Source organism: Martes martes, assembly GCF_963455335.1.
Source record: "Martes martes genome assembly, chromosome: 10".
NCBI classification, from domain to species: domain Eukaryota; kingdom Metazoa; phylum Chordata; class Mammalia; order Carnivora; family Mustelidae; genus Martes; species Martes martes.
Window position 1 is genome coordinate 38592343 of NC_137898.1, and position 16121 is coordinate 38608463.

A 16121-nucleotide genomic window follows, 5' to 3' on the forward strand; every position below is an offset into this window, starting at 1 on the left:
CACAATGCTTTGAAACTGGAGCTCAATCACAAGGAAAAGTTCAGAAGGAACTCAAATACCTGGAAGATAAAGACCACCTTGCTTAAGAATGCTTGGATCAACCAGGAGATCAAAGAAGAACTTAAACAATTTATGAAAACCAATGAGAACGAAGACACTTCACTCCAAAACCTATGGGATACAGCAAAGGCGGTCCTAAGGGGGAAATTCATAGCCATCCAAGCCTCCCTCAAAAAAATTGAAAAATCCAGAATACACCAGCTGTCTCTACACCTTAAAGAACTAGAGAATCAACAACAAATCAAACCAACTCCACACATAAGAAGGGAAATAATCAAGATTAGAGCAGAGATCAACGAGGTAGAAACCAGAGATACAGTAGAACGTATCAATGAAACTAGAAGCTGGTTTTTTGAAAGAATCAATAAGATCGATAAACCATTGGCCACACTAATCCAAAAGAAAAGAAAGAAAGCCCAAATTAATAAAATTATGAATGAAAAGGGAGAGATCACAACTAACACCAAGGAAGTAGAAACAATCATCAGAAGCTATTATCAACAGTTATATGCCAATAAGCTAAGCAACCTAGATGAAATGGATGCATTCCTGGAAAACTATAAACTCCCAAAATTGAACCAGGAAGAAATTGACAACCTGAATAGACCGATATCTAGTAACGAGATTGAAGCAGTGATCAAAAACCTCCCAAAAAACAAGAGCCCAGGACCTGACGGATTCCCTGGGGAATTCTATCAAACTTTCAGAAGAAATAATACCTATTCTCCTGAAGCTGTTTCAAAAAATTGAAGCAGAAGGAAAACTTCCAGACTCTTTTTATGAAGCCAGCATTACCCTGATCCCCAAACCAGGCAAAGACCCTACCAAAAAGGAGAATTTCAGACCGATATCACTGATGAATATGGATGCTAAGATTCTCAACAAGATCCTAGCAAACAGGATCCAACAGCACATTAAAAAGATTATCCACCATGACCAGGTGGGATTCATCCCTGGGTTACAAGGATGGTTCAACATTCACAAATCAATCAATGTGATAGAACAAATCAATAAGAGAAGAGAGAAGAACCACATGATCCTCTCCATTGATGCAGAAAAAACTTTTGACAAAATCCAGCATCCGTTCCTGATTAAAACGCTTCAAAGTATAGGGATAGAGGGAACATTCCTGAACTTCATCAAATCTATCTATGAAAAACCCACAAGAAATATCATCTTCAATGGGAAAAAGCTTGCAGCCTTCCCATTGAGATCAGGAACACGACAAGGATGCCCACTCTCACCACTCTTGTTCAACATAGTATTAGAAGTCCTAGCAACAGCAATCAGACAACAAAGAGAAATAAAAGGTATCCAAATTGGCAAGGAAGAAGTCAAACTCTCTCTCGTCGCAGATGACATGATTCTTTATATGGAAAACCCGAAAGACTCCACCCACAAACTACTAGAACTCATACAGCAATTCAGTAATGTAGCAGGATACAAAGTCAATGTCCAGAAATCAGTGGCTTTCTTATACACTAACAATGAAAATACAGAAAGGCAAATTAGAGAATCGATTCCATTTACTATAGCACCAAAAACCATAAGATACCTCGGAATAAACCTAACCAAAGAGGTTAAAGATCTGTACTCGAGGAACTACAGAACACTCCTAAAAGAAATTGAAGAAGACACAAAAAGATGGAAGACCATTCCATGCTCTTGGATCGGAAGAATAAACATCGTTAAAATGTCTATACTGCCCAGAGCAATCTATACTTTTAATGCCATTCCGATCAAAATTCCACCAGTATTTTTCAAAGAGCTGGAGCAAATAATACTAAAATTTGTATGGAATCAGAAGAGACCCCGAATTGCTAAGGAAATGTTGAAAAACAAAAATAAAACTGGTGGCATCACGTTACCTGATTTCAAGCTTTACTACAAAGCTGTGATCACCAAGACAGCATGGTACTGGCATAAAAACAGACACATGGACCAGTGGAACAGAGTAGAGAGCCCAGATATGGACCCTCAACTCTATGGTCAAATAATCTTTGACAAAACAGGAAAAAATATCCAGTGGAAAAAAGACAGTCTCTTCAATAAATGGTGCTGGGAAAACTGGACAGCTATATGTAGAAGAATGAAACTTGACCATTCTCTTACACCGTACACAAAGATAAACTCGAAATGGATAAAAGATCTCAACGTGAGACAGGAATCCATCAGAATCCTCGAGGAGAACATAGGGAGTAACCTCTTTGATATCAGCCACAGCAACTTCTTTCAAGATATGTCTCCAAAGGCAAAGGAAACAAAGGCAAAGATGAACTTTTGGGACTTCATCAAGATCAAAAGTTTCTGCATAGCAAAAGAAACAGTCATCAAAACAAAGAGGCAACCCACGGAATGGGAGAAGATATTTGCAAATGACAGTACAGACAAAAGGTTGATATCCAGGATCTATAAAGAACTCCTCAAACTCAACACACACAAAACAGATAATCATATTAAAAAATGGGCAGAAGATATGAACAGACACTTCTCCAAGGAAGACATACAAATGGCTACCAGACACATGAAAAAATGTTCATCATCACTAGCCATCAGGGAGATTCAAATCAAAACCACATTGAGATACCACCTTACACCAGTTAGAATGGCCAAAATTAGCAAGACAGGAAACAACGTGTGTTGGAGAGGATGTGGAGAAAGGGGAACCCTCTTACACTGTTGGTGGGAATGCAAACTGGTGCAGCCACTTTGGAGAACAGTGTGGAGATTCCTCAGGAAATTAAAAATAGATCTTCCCTATGACCCTGCAATTGCACTACTGGGTATTTACCCCAAAGATACAGATGTAGTGAAAAGAAGGGCCATCTGTACCCCAATGTTTATAGCAGCAATGGCCACGGTCGCCAAACTGTGGAAAGAACCAAGATGCCCTTCAACGGATGAATGGGTAAGGAAGATGTGGTCCATATACACTATGGAGTATTATGCCTCCATCAGAAAGGACGAATACCCAACTTTTGTAGCAACATGGACAGGACTGGAAGAGATTATGCTGAGTGAAATAAGTCAAACAGAGAAAGTCAAGTATCATATGGTTTCACTTATTGGTGGAGCATAACAAATAATATAGAGGACAAGGGTAGATGGAGAGGAGAAGGGAGTTGAGGGAAATTGGAAGGGGAGGTGAACCATGAGAGACTATGGACTCTGAAAAACAACCTGAGGGTTTTGAAGGGGCGGGGTGGGAGGTTGGGGGAACCAGGTGGTGGGTATTAGGGAGGGCACAGATTGCATGGAGCACTGGGTGTGGTGAAAAAACAATGAATACTGTTACGCTGAAAATAAATAAAAAATTTAATTAAAAAACATTAAAAAAAGGAATTTCATAATTTTTAAGGAATTTAAGAAGAAGATGTCATAATTCTAAGTCTATGCTCTAAATTAAACACATATAAATCAAGAATTAAGTGAAGAAAAAGAATAATAGGCTAATAATCATGTTGACATATTTTTTAGCAAACATCTAAAAACTAGTAGAAAAAGCAAACAAAATTTCTGTAAGGTTAGAAAGCCTAAACAATATAAATAATTGATTTAATGTAATTAATTGTTATAAAACTAGTGTAAACCATAAATGACAAATACATAGAATTTATTTTTTATTTTTTTTATTTAAAAAAAATTTTTTAAGTAGGCTCCACACCCAGGGTGGAGCCCAGTCCAGGGTTTAAACTCATGACCTTGAGCTCAAGACCTGAACTGAAATCAAGAGTTGGCTGCTTAACTGACTGAGCCACCCACCGAGGTGCCCCACAAAAACATAATATTAAGTTTATATTGAATATTTACCAAATCGACCAGATTCTTACCATAAAGTTTCAATAAATTTTAACAGTTGGGAATATTCATGGTAATTTCTCTAGCCACAGTGGATCTAAGCTAAATAAAAATCAATAAAAAATAATAAATATAAAAATATCAACTAAATGGAAATTAACGTATTTCTAATAATGTGAGGCAAAGAAGATATTAGCAAATATCTTAAATGAATGATATAATTAAGATACAGGTAAAAATGTGTGCGTCAGCTAATATATAGACTTAAAAGCATACAGTATAAAGGAAGAAAAAGTATATGTAAGTGATGAATCACTAAATTCTACCCCCAAAACTAATATTATTCTGTATGTTAACTAAATGGAATTTAAATAGAAACTTGAAAAAAGAAAAAAAAATGATTTGAATTTTTATATCAAAGCCTAGAGAAATCAGCAAGTAAAAATGAAATATATTAGAAGGAACAGGGATGCCTGGGTGGCTCAGCTGGTTAAGTGGCTGCCTTCAGTTCAGGTCATGATCCAGGGTCCTGGGATTGAGTCCTGTATCAGGCTCCCTGCTCAGCAGGGCGCCCACTTCTCCCTCTCACTGCTGCTCCCCCTGCTTGTGCTCTCTCTCTCGTTCTCTCTCTTTCTCTGGCAAATGCATACATAAAATCTTTTTTAAAAATTAGAAGGAACAACATAATATAAGAAATAAATAAAATGTTAAAGAAATAACAAAAAATCATCAAAACAAATAATGAATTATTTTAAAAAGTAAAAAAATAAGTCTTTGAAAGAGCATTTAACAGTAATAAGAGAAAAAAATCAGTATCAAAAATTAAAAATTAGGGGCACCTTGGTGGCTCAGTGGTTAAAGCCTCTGCCTTCGGCTCAGGTCATAATCTCAGGGTCCTGGGATCGAGCCCGGAGTCAGGCTCTCTGCTCAGCAGGGAGCTTGCTCCCCCCGCCACCCCCCACCTGCCTCCCTGCCTACTTGCCTACTCTCTCTGTTAAATAAATAAATAAAATCTTTAAAAAAAATTAAAGATTAAAGAATCACTAAAAATTGTATATAGATGGTCCTTGACTTACAAGGGCTTGACTTAAAATGTTTCAACTTTATGATATAGTAAAAGCAATATGCATTTAGTGGGAATCATATTTTGAATTTTGATCTTTTCCCAAGCTGCAGATATCAAATCCTCTGCAATGATTTTGGGCAGATGAAGTGAGCCATAGCTCCCAGTCAACCCCATGATCACGAGGATAAACAACTGATAGAACTGTTCTGTACCCATACAACCATGCTGCTTTTCACTTTCAGTACAGTATTCAGTAAATTACATGAGATATTCAACACCATATTACAAAATAGTTTTTGTGTTTTGCCCCACTGTAAGCTATTTTAGGTGTTCTGAGCATGTCAAAGTTAGGCCAGGCTAAGCTTATGATATTCAGTAGGTTAGGTTCATTAAATGCATTTCCAACTTAATGATATTTTCAACTTACAATGGGTTTATTGGCTGTAACTCCATTATAAGTTCAATAAAATATATACAGAAGTAAAGTTAACAAATAGATATTATGAACATTTTTATTTCATTATATTTGACAATTTGGAGAAAGTGAACCAGTTTCTTGATAAATACAACTTTACAAAGGTGAAATCAGAAAAAAATAGAAAATCTGAATTATCTCATGTCAACGGAGTAAATTAAATCATCATTGAAAACTTTTCCATAAAACAGATCAGATACTTTTACCAGTTATTTATCCCAAATATTTTAACAGAGGAATATAACTCTTTAACAAACTGCTCTAGAAAATTCAAAAGAGCGAAATTTCAAAGTCTTTTTAATAAGACCAACACAAACTTACTTCTAATACTTGGAAAAGATACATTAAGTAAGGAAAATTTGGAACAAATTTGAAAATAGATGAAAAATTCCCTAATAAAATATTAGCTAATCAAATATAGTGATAAAAATGAATGTTATTAACAAGTAAGGTTTATAATGATGTACTGTATGTTGACTAACATAACATAATAAAAAATGGGGTTTATTTTATGTAAACAAAGACAATTTATCATTAGAAAATCAAACAGTATAATTCACAATTGAAGAAAAAATCATATGATTATTTTAATAAATACAGATAAAGCATATGAAAACATTTCTCATAAAATTCAGCAAAAAAGAGACTATAACTGTCACTTTTGCTTCCAGTCTTTTTTTTAACCATTTAGTTTTTCTTCTAAACAGTAAAAACACTAATAAAACTAAGTATCTAGTAAAATAAAAAACTAATAAAACAAAAAACTAATAAAAATAAATTTCAGCAAAATTGAAATGAAGGGAAACATCTTTCTTTTACACGCTTGCACACACATAAATTCTTACATAATACTAAATAAAAATTCAGTGAATTCAATGGAGAAATATTCAGTGTAACCTCTAAGGCTAGAAACAAAACACAAATACCTTTTAGTACCAGCTCTGTTCAGCCAGTGTTATAAAACAGGGAGGAAAAAATAGAAAGAATATGAACTGGAATAGGAATAATAAAAGAAATTCCCAAATAAAAAAGTTATAAATATTGAAGACTTTTCAGAAAAGAAATATTTAAATTAGTAAGTTAACTTACAAGATCCTTCAATACAAGTTCTCTTTATAATAACCAATTTTAGGGGCACCTGGGTGGCTCAGTGGGTTAAAGCCTCTGCCTTCAGCTCAGGTCATGATCCCAGGGTCCTGGGATCGAGCCCCGCATCTGGCTCTCTGCTCGGCGGGGGGTGTGCTTCCTCCTCTCTCTGTCTGCCTCTCTGCCTACTTGTGATCTCTGTCCATCAAATAAAATCTTTAAAAAAAAACCAATTTTATTTTTAAGTGAATAAAAAGAATAAGTTGGAAAAATGTAAATATTATCATACAGTAGCAAAAAATTCAACAATTACCTGAAAACAAATTTAACAAAAAATGAACAAGACATCAATACTAAAAGTCAAAGAAATGAGAAAAATTCAAGGTTTAATAAACAAAGCAATAAACAACTATGAATTTAAAGACTAATTTTTATAATGATGGCAGTACCCTTTAAATTGATCTAGAGATTGCAGCCAATCTCAATTAAAATACTAACAGATTTGTTTGTTAATTTTTGTAGCAATTAACAAATTGACTTCAGGAATTTATACATAAATGCAAAGGGCAAAGTTCAGACAACACTCTGAAGCTAAGTGAAATTTATTAACTCTACAGTAACCATTATAAAACCCATTATAAACATACAGTAATAAAGGCAGTGTAATACTGGCACAAGAGCAGACAAACCTGCCAATGGAAGCATTTAGAATCATTGAAAATGATTCCATTCACTATGGTCATCTGTTTTATGACTAGGTGTTAGTGCAGTAAAGAAAGGATAATCTTTGCATAAATGGATGGATTGGACATTCATAGAGGAAAAAAGATATGTGCACTACTATTTTACACCATTCATAAAAACTAATCCCAGAATTGCTTATCAAAAAGTAACAGCGCAACTTTAGAAAATTACGTTACAGAATCTTCTTGGAGTGGACATTTTTTTTTTCTTGTGAAAGTAGGTTCTAATAGAAATAACCATATAGGCAGAAAATAATTTGTACTGTTTTAAGATAAAAAAATTTCAGATCAGGGGTGCCTTGGTGGCTCACTGGGTTAAAGCCTCTACCTTCAGCTCAGTTCATGATCTCAGGGTCCTGGGATCAAGCCCTGTGTTGGGCTCTGCTCAGTGAGGAGCCTGCTTCCCTCTCAATCTCCGCCTGCCTCTCTGCCTACTTGTGATCTCTGTTAAATAAATAAATAAGCTCTTAAAAGAAAAAAAAATTCAGATCATCAAATGGCATCATTAAATGAATGATAATCAAGCTGCAGAATTGAATAAGAGATTTGTAATGTATATACTGAACAAAGGATTTATATTCAAATCCAGAAAAAAAACTTCTATAAATTAAAAAGAAAATGACACTATGGAGTATTATGCCTCCATCAGAAAGGACGAATACCCAACTTTTGTAGCAACATGGACAGGACTGGAAGAGATTATGCTGAGTGAAATAAGTCAAACAGAGAGAGTCAAGTATCATACGGTTTCACTTATTTGTGGAGCATAACAAATAATATAGAGGACAAGGGTAGATGGAGAGGAGAAGGGAGTTGAGGGAAATTGGAAGGGGAAGTGAACCATGAGAGACTATGGACTCTGAAAAACAACCTGAGGATTTTGAAGGGGCGAGGGGTGGGAGGTTGGGGGAGCCAGGTGGTGGGTATTACGGAGGGCACAGATTGCATGGAGCACTGGGTGTGGTGAAAAAACAATGAATACTGTTACGCTGAAAATAAATAAAAAATTTAATTTAAAAAAAAAGAAAGAAAATGACAGACATCTAAAAGAAAAATGTGCAAAAACATGAATTGGCACTTCGCAAAATGGGGATATGAATGTGTAATAAAAATAGAAAAAGTTACTTAAGCATATTAGCCTTTGGAATATGCAATTTAAAGCTCAACTGAATATCATTACACACTTACTAAAATGGTTAAATTGAAAAATTTAAAAATGCTACCAAATGTCAATAAGGCTATGGAACAATTGCAGCTCTCCTAAATTAAATGTAGAAGTATAAATTGGTACAGATATTTTGGGAAATTGTTTCCTAGTATCTACTAATGTTGAATATATGATCCACTCTTACATATATACACAAAAGGTATGTCTGCATATGGTCTTAAATGAATGTACATGCGTACATAACACACACACACACACACACACACACACACACATAGATGCTCTCAGAATTATTTGTAATAGTCAAAACTGGAAATACTCTAATGCCTATCCAGAACAGACTGAATGAAAAATTGTGGCATATTCATACAATTAAATAATACACATCACAAGAATAAATGAATTTCAACTATACAGAACAAAATGGAGATCTTAGAAGGATAATATTGAGCGAAAGTAGCCAAATAGGTCACACTGTATGGTTCCATTTGTAAAAAATTTACATAAGGGAAAACTAATATACAAACTTAATTATTATGATAGTATTGCCCTTGGGGTGAGCAGTTGTTACTAAGAGAAACACAGAGACCTCTGATGTCTTATTATATAATGTTTCTTTATATATTGGTGCTGTCTACATGAATGGGTTCCCTATGACCCAAATACTTTAGCCCTACCATAATGATTTCTGCATTTTTTGGCATATAAGCTTAAGTTAAATTTACTAAATAAAGCAAACAAACAAAAGCCTTATAGAATGCAGCTGACACCATCCTTAGACTATATTAGAAATTAATATAGCTATATATGCATATTTTAGAAAAGACTAAAAGTCAATGATCTAAGGAACCATCTAAAAAGTGAGAAAAACATAGTTTGCTTAGTTTTGAATTATTTACAACCAGAATTTTGTCATGTTTGGGATTAAGTAGGAAATAATGAAAACAAGAATGGAAAATAATTAAATAAACAGAACAGAGAAGATGTATAATATAATTTATTTCAGAATTTTGTTTTAAAAATGTGCCTTTTATAAAAGGTAATATGTGCTTATTTTGAAATAATTTTCAGATCCACTCTAATCAATTTAATAAAGACCTCTTCTACCTGAATTCTCTCAGTTGCACTTAGAGAAAGGACTGTTAAGCATTCCTTTTTTTTTTTTTAAGATTTTATTTATTTGACAGACAGAGATCACAAGTAGGCAGAGAGGCAGGCAGAGAGAGGAGGAAGCAGGCTCCCCGCTGAGTGGAGAGTCCGATGTGGGGCTCGATCCCAGGACCCTGGGATCATGACCCAAGCTGAAGGCAGAGGCCTTAACCCACTGAGCCACCCAGGTGCCTCTCCTTGTGTTTTCTTGTAGATAAGTGTATGTACAGGTGAATATATGATACAATATATGACATGATTATTTTCAAGAATGGGATTATACTTATGCAATTTATTTTCTTATTTTTTGTAGCTAATATACATCCCTTGTCTGCATAAATGATCTATTTATGTCTATATCTATATGAAAATGTACTAATACATAAAATGATAAATCACCTTTAAAAATCCTTATTTAACTATATCATGGGTACACAAAAATCCACCCATCATAAATGTACAAATGAATGCTGTCACAAAATAACCAAAACTTTGGAGTTAATTCCAGTTCAAAAAACTTAAAACAGAAGCCATGACAAGGATATATAAAATTCATTTTTCTTTGTTTTTGTTTTTATCTTGTAAAGAGAAGAAGAATAAGTTTTCAGGAAAACATAATGTATTTGCTCAATCTGTTTTATTTACTTATCTTTAAGTTTCCTCTAGCATTTTCTCAGGGAGCCAATATTGTCTTTCTTCTCTTCCCAATAGTCTAGACATTCCGGCAGAAAATTCCAGCTCAGCTCCACATTAGGAGAGCTGAACTGTTACTGATGCTGGAAGTATTAGAATTCAAAATCCTCTGAAATATAAGGTTCAAATCTTGTCACCCTGGACTTGAATTGCTTATTATTTCAAGAGGAATTGAAAGCACCTTGAAGCAGTTGGTGAGAAGGTCGTTGATTTCAGGGTAACCTTTGAATGATTAAAAATTTCTCACCTTCCAGAGAAGGGGAGCAGTCGAGGAAGGAGCCACGTGATTCAAGGATTAAATCAGCATAGATTGAGTCAGCTAGAGTTGAATGTTGGGCTCATCTTTTTGGGCAGCGTCAGGATAGTCTTCTGATCACAAAGAGCCTTGCGTTTCAAAAACTAGAAGAGAGAAGTAATTGGCCTTGGGGACTCTCTCAGTTCATCTTTGTTAGGAGATCCAGCCCTCTCATCCCTCCATTGGAATTTCTCATTCCCTTTTTAGTTTCCCTGGTCTCTGTTGCCACGGTAACAATTCAGAGCCCCTACTGTCTCGTTCATCACTGAAAAGGCAACATTTCAACATTTTCTAACACAAATTGGCAAGATATGTAGCTGTTGGCAGTACTGTCTCAGTGGGACTCCTGGTAATCTAGAAGGAAATGTGTGGTAAGGCAATTAGAAAACACCAGTAGATAACTGAACATTCCATGTATGAGAAAACGCCTTGGGGAGGTTTGCTACAGTACTTCTCGTGTTTGGAATGTACTGCAGTTTAGTAGCAGTATTCAATTCACGGAGTCTTTTGATGTGCATACAGACATCACACTGACTGCTCATTGCACACAGACAAATTGACATGATCTCTCACCTCAAGGTACTTGTACTCTACTGGTACAAATAACATATATCCAGTCACAGGACTTAGTGCAAGAACACAGAGAGGGGAAAATCTGTTCTGAGTGAACATTTCTAGGAAGGCTTCAAATGGGCAACCTCTCTTGACCCTCTCATAGTAAGGTTATGGGGAGGGTACTGGAGACAGAAAACTACAAGAGTAAAATAGAAGCATGGGCATCCTTGGGCCAGATTTGCTAAAGAAAGACAGAAAGTCCTCTATGAATTTAAGAGTACATGTAAATAAAGTGGCAGAAGATGAAACTGGAAAGTAAATATTCACTTACATATATTTTACACCTATCTTTCAAATGACTCTGACAAAAGCTAATGTTTTTCCTAATAAATAACCACAGGACTGACAAAAAAGAAATACATTTTCCTTTATTCAAGTTGAAAAAAATCCAAATACTATTAATACTACTATTACTACTAATGATAATATTAATATAGCATCAGCTTGATGCTTTAATAAAATATAACATTAGTACAACCATTTAAAATGACCAGTTTGGGAAAGATAAAATCTTGATGTCAAAGTTTTACATCAATTTAATACATGATACATAATACATAAGCATTTCATATGCTTAGGCATCGATTAATTCACTAATTTATAATTTTGCAGAGATTTTTTAACATTCAAAGACACTTACAAAATTAATTTTTCCTCTAAGTAAGTGGGTCCTGGAACCACATACGTATACATTTACACATGCATTAGTTGTGTGAGGAAGTGGTTCTCAAACAGCACTGGGATATTTAATGTGTATTGTTCTTGAACATGAAGGGAGATATCTTTGGAGAGTAAGAATATCAGTTCACACTCATCCAGGTCGCACATTGTTCGAATGATGGAAACAGTGGTCTAGAAGACCTTGTGAGTCTGATGGTTTCTAACTCAATAAAATTAGAAGTTCTACAAAGCATGGTTTTTCTTTACTTTTCTAAGGACGTGTTTCTTGCCATATTAATAGGGCTCTAAATTAAGCTGAATCATGCTGTTGGTTTTGGTTTTGTTTGGGTTAGACCTAATATGTACAACTAATCGCTTTCCACTTTGAAGCCCAAGATAACTCGTATTACTGATTGGTGCCTAGAATGAAAGTAGAAAATAACATTTCACTCATGAAAAATGATTTTTTTCCCTTATTTAGAAGAAAATTATTTCCCTTAGACTGATTTCCTGGTAGAATTTCAGAAATTTTGAGTTATTTAAAATACCAGAGTTTTGTCATGTTTGGAATTAAGTATGTGTACTCTTCACATTGCAAACTGTTTTACAATAAAAATGAAATTTTCCAGAGAAGAGGTGTATGTAGGTTCAAGGGATCTTTGGAATATTCACATTAATACTCAGTAATTATAGTTACTTTTCTTCTATTCCATTTGTTTTTATAGATGAATAGAACTACAACAAATGACAGACCTAGTGAAGGACTATTTGAAAACTATGTAACTTTAGCTATATAAGTAAGAAACTCCCCTGAATTGTTTTCGTTACTAATGTATAAAGGCATTCCTAAAGGCAAACTACAGATAAGATTTTCACCTTGAGACCAGAGATCCAGCAGAGCCTGGCAACATGGTTCTATAATGGGGGTGGTAGTAGGTGTAATATACTACATTCCCAACAGGGGATCATTTGCAGAATGTCACTCTCAGAAGTGCCTCTTAACTTTCAGATCCTTATGCCTCCCAGGGAAACATCTGGACAGATTTCTAAACCTCAGCATAGCAATGATTGTCTATGCAGTTAGTGGTAGCTGTGTACTAGCATATCTCTTAAGTGTTCATAGTATAATTTGTTAGTAGAAAATATTACTGTAATAGGAAAGATAGTGTACGTCTTTAACGTCAGAAGGATTTGAGTGGTGTTCTAGGATTTGAGTGGTGTAATCCTCCTCCCTTGAGTAACTACGAATGTGATAGAATATTAGTCCTTTGATTATGTTACATTATATGGCACATGTGAAGTGATATGGCCATACTGATACTTTATTTCCTCATTAATAATAGAAATACAAAGAAATACTGTGTGAAATGTTACTTGCATGGTGTCCATGACAAATAGTACTGAATAATAGCTGTCATCGTTAGTATTAACATTAAAAATTCTATCATTCCATGACTCTTTGTTAAACCTTTGCATGTAAATATTACCAAGCTACCCTCTGTAAGAAGGCTTTCTTGATATCTGAGACATGTATAATTTTGAGAGCTTTTTTATGTGTTCTCAATGCAATATTTGTCATATTCCAGTTTATATTCTGGTACTAATTCCGGTATCTCCCTTCTTCATTGTACTCCATTGTCTACCAAATTTAGCAGTTAATCAAATACTACTGATTCCACCCCTGAAAACAATATATATATGTTTGTAAATTTGATCACCTTTTTTCCTCTCATGTCTTATCTGGGTTACGATAATGGTGTAAGGACTAGAAAGAACTAATCTTCCTGTTACTAGTTGAATTTATAAAGTGAAGCATAGAAAATTAATATGTAAAACAGAAAACAAAAAAACAGGGCTTTCCACTTGAAGTGCCAATGGAGGATCACATCACTGAATGCCCAGCTCCTCCTTGCTCTCTACCATGACACTTGAGAAGTCTCTAAGTTATATCTGAGGATCTGTGGAGCCTGTTTTGAAAACCCCAAGTTTAGAGTGTAAAGACTAAATAAACCCCTGACATCCCAGTAAATTTTGAAGTTACCTGGGGCTACTGAGGTTGAGACATAAAAAATTTCAAACATTACATCATAAGATACAATCTTATGACACATCATTAAGATACATCACTATGATACATATTTTAAAATACATCATTAGCCAGATGTGAAGATGGATAGTAACATAATAAGTTCTGTACAATCAGAGATCTGAGTTCTCTTTGAACATTTCATAACAAAAAGATATTGACATTTTGTACTTGCAACTTACCCAGATATTTGAAGAAAATTTTCAGTAGATCACAAATAAAATCGATACATAAAAGCCTTAAAACTCTGGAAAATACAGTTTTCATGTGTAACTATTTTTTTCCTTCCTAGAAATTCTCTTACACTCAAAAGCCAAGAAAGACCGAAATTTAGAAACCCCAGAGCATATATTGTTTCTCAAAATCATCAGAACTTAATGATGAACTTCAGATTCTAAACACGTAAGTGGCAGTTTTGCTTTTTCTTTTGGTAAAAATGTGGATTGAACAGAGGAAAAATGAAAATGGATATGTAATATATCCATAAATAGTAATACTTAATTTAAGTAATACATTTCTAGTATGTGCCAAACATTATGCCTGGTGGCAGAGATTCAATGAAGACTAACATAGATGTGGCTTCCACCCACTCAACATTTATTAAAAAGCCAAAATACTCTTCTGTGCATACTTGCTTCAAACTATCAGTTGGCTCTTACTGTTGGTGTTTGTTTTTACTTTTCCTGCTTGATTTGATGTACACTGTGTTCACTGGGCTCCAGGTATAAACTGCATTGCTTTAGTGCACAATATCAATACTGTTTTTTATTCCAGAGTGTTTATGCCCAAATATTGAGTCTTCGTTGAGCTACAGAGATATGCGATAAAATTATCTCCACAGTATTAAGATATATTTTTAGTATGGTTTTTAAAATAAGCTAGAATATTGTCTGAGTTTAGAGTCAAATATTATATTGGGTATATTTTAATTTACTTTTTATTTAATTTTGAAAATATTTATTTTATCTCAGCCTCCTTTTTTTTTAAATTTGTATTTCTTACTACCGGTATCATATGCAAATTTATTATAGAGAAGATTCTGGAATCAATCTATCCTCTCAAATACAGTACTTTTTCATGTGACTTAGTAACCTTGAAACTGCAGTAGCTGTATTCCAACCTCATTTCCATATTGTGATGATTAGGTTGTTATTTAATTTATAGTATCAGGTTCCATCCTATACACTATTTTCAGGAACAGGAGACTTATTCCTTGTTTTCATGCTGCTCTCCAGATAGCCTCCAAGTAACAGGATTTTTTAAAATAAGTTTTATTATAAAGAAAACTCCATGAGGACAGAGATTTTGTTTCAATTATTTTGATAGACAATGCCAACAAGTGTTTCTCAAATGTGTGTGCACACTGAAATGTATTTGGTCAATGGAGGTTGCATGAATTCCTTCTAGAGTAGGTTCTACCATTCTCTTCTTAGTCTTCCCAGTTTGGGAATTTTTATTTATTTATTTATTTATTTATTTACTTATTATCTTTTTAAGATTTTATTGATTTGACAGAGATCACAAGTAGGCAGAGAGGCAGGCAGAGAGAGAGAGAGAAACAGGCTCCCCACTGAGCAGAGAGCCCGATGCGGGGCCTGGGATCGTGACCTGAGCTGAAGGCAGAGGCTTTAACCCACTGAGCCACCCAGGTGCCCCCCAGTTTTGGAATTTTTAAAGCAATCTATTGACAGACCTTCCTGATGCCATCTATTCTGAAAGGGAAGGACTATGAACTCGATCGATTTTATAAATACTTACTATATTAAAGTTCTTGACATGAACTTCCCTGGAAAAAAATCTTCCCATAAGCAAGAATACCATCTTGTCAACCTGTTAATTTAACTCTATATTTTCACCTCATGCTTTCCTGTTTACACATCTTTCCATTCATGACAACTACATGGCCTTTTGAGAATTTATTTCAGTAAAACAGGTGATTTTATTTTCTATGTTCCAGTCTCTCTTACTAATGCTAATAAAGGCTTTTGCTTCCTGTGCCTCTGTTTTCAGCTTCCTAAATGATGTGAGTATAACTGTCTACCTTGCTTTATCAATACCCTTTGGTTACTGTGGCCTGGAGCATCAGGTTAGATGCCCTGATAGATACATGGACCCGTTAGGCCCATGAAGGAGAAGCTGTATCTTATGTTTCCATCTTTGCAACATGGATTAGAAATCAGGGCTTTGGGGTATTTCTTCTAATTTCCTTTCCATAAAGCAGAGTTTA